Below are 2,292 nucleotides of genomic sequence, written 5' to 3' on the forward strand. Positions count from 1 at the left end.
AGAGAGAGAGAGAGAGAGAGAGAGAGAGAGAGAGAGAGAGAGAGAGAGTTACATAGGCGTGTGCACTTGAATTCAGGTGCCTGGGAGGCCAACATAGTGGGTCAGATCCCCTGGAGCTGTAGTTATAGGCAGCTGTTAGTCTCATGACTTGAGTGTTGGAAACCCAACTTGGGTCCTCTGCAAAAGCAGTATATACTCTTAACTGTTGAACTTTCTCTGTTCTTGTTGTTATAGTTACATAAATGGTTTCAACAAAAGTATCTTCAAGTCACAGTGTCCCTTGCCCCCCTGCCCCCGACAAATGCTGGTGCCAGTTCATAACCACTCCTGAGAAACCACATGCCATCTTGAAAAATAGGTGGCCCTAGAATAGCTGCCTAGTTTTCTGGGCCATGTTAGGGTCTTGAATCATCCTTGGTAAACTGAATGGGGTGCTATGTAGTCATCATCCACAACGTTGTGTAGGGGCAGAATGAATTTCCTTACAATAAGAAAGGGAACAAATGTACCCCAAATTGGGAGTAAGAGAATTCTTAAAACTTAGAATCCCCAACACACACACATACACACACACACACACAACTATACTTAGAGACACAGGGTTACCATGCTTATGAGAAGGCTCCCAGAAAGACCTCTTTCAGAACCAAATATGACAGCAGAAGGAAATGATGGATAGGTGGGAAAGGAGAAGGCAATAAGCTCTCACTGGATTCCTGCAGGCCCACCACAGGAACACACTGAGAACAGCCAGCAGCCTATGGGGAAGTTCTTGAGATATTATCTTGATTAATAATTGTGGGTGAGCCACCCCTGGGCAGATGGTCCCATGTTGTATAAAACTAGCACCCTGAGAGAGTCATGGGAGCAAACCAGTAGGCAGATTTCCTGCATGGTCGCTGCATCAGTTCCTGCCTTGAGTTCCTGCCCTGACTTCCCTTCATGATGCATATAAAATTCTATAACCCAGATAAACTCTCTCCTGCCTTATATGGTTTTGGTCATGGTATTTTATCACAGCAATAGAGACATAACTTGGACAATCAGTGAGGCTCAATAGAGATATAATGTGAACCACATATGCAATTTTAAATATTCTAGTAAGCATATTGAAAAGTACAAAACCAAGTGATAACTAAAGTTATCTTTAAATATAGTATCTTTAAAGATATTTTAATTAAATTAATTAATTATAATATGTAATTATAATTATATATACAAATTAAATTATACAATTTATTTTATAATTCTATATTCCACATCATACATTATTATATTATAAATAATTCTATTATTTATAAATTAAACATAATTATAAATAATAGATATAAAGATACTAAAATATCACAATATATAAATATATAAACATTACCATTTGTAATTAATTTAATTAATAATTAAAATAATATCTTTAAAAATAACTAAAGTTAACTTTATATGTTCCATGTTTTCTTTGACCTAGTATTACCATTTCAAAGTGTGCCTAGATGCTGGACAGCTCATGGTAGGTGTTCTCTGAGGTCTGTATAGACAGGCTCCTTTTATCCTTCATCACGCAGAGACTGTCTCCTTTCCTCCACACCATTTATCACTTCGTGTGCTTCTCTTGGTGTTTCTTCCTCTGCTCTAGTTTGCTCTCAGTTGCTGTGATAAACACCAGAACCAAAAGCAACTTGGGGAGGGAAGAGTTTATTTCAGCTTACAGCTTATGATCCATTGTGCAGGGAACTCAGAGCAGGAATCTGAGGGCAGGAACTGAAGCAGAGACCATGGAGAAGTGCCGCTTACTGGGTTGCTCACCTTGCTTTGTTGTACAAGGCGGGACCAACTGCCCAGGGTGGCACTGCCCACAGTAGGCTGGGCCCTCCCACATCAATCATCAATCAAGAAAATGCTCCCACAGGCTTGCCCACAGGCCAGTTTGATGGAACATTTTCACAACTGAAATTCCTTCTTCCCAGATGACCCTGGCTTGTGTCAAGTAGACAAAAAGGCCTAGCCAACGCACTCCCCATGGAAACCTAAACTCTAAGACAGCAGGTTGGACCTTCAGCATCTGTCACAGTCCCTGGCACCCTGTTAGGACTCATTTATGTATATATACATATATATGTATACACATACACACTATACACGCACTACGTATATATATTCATATGAAAAGATGCGTGAATGGATAATTTGGTAGTCCTTGTTGGAAGAAGCATTTGACATGATAGAAACTTAGCTTCCAGGAATGAAAACCTCTAACCAGGGGAGAGGCAGTATTTGTCTCCATTAACACCATACGGC

Source organism: Mastomys coucha, unplaced genomic scaffold (genome assembly GCF_008632895.1).
Source record: "Mastomys coucha isolate ucsf_1 unplaced genomic scaffold, UCSF_Mcou_1 pScaffold23, whole genome shotgun sequence".
Taxonomy (NCBI): Eukaryota; Metazoa; Chordata; class Mammalia; order Rodentia; family Muridae; genus Mastomys; species Mastomys coucha.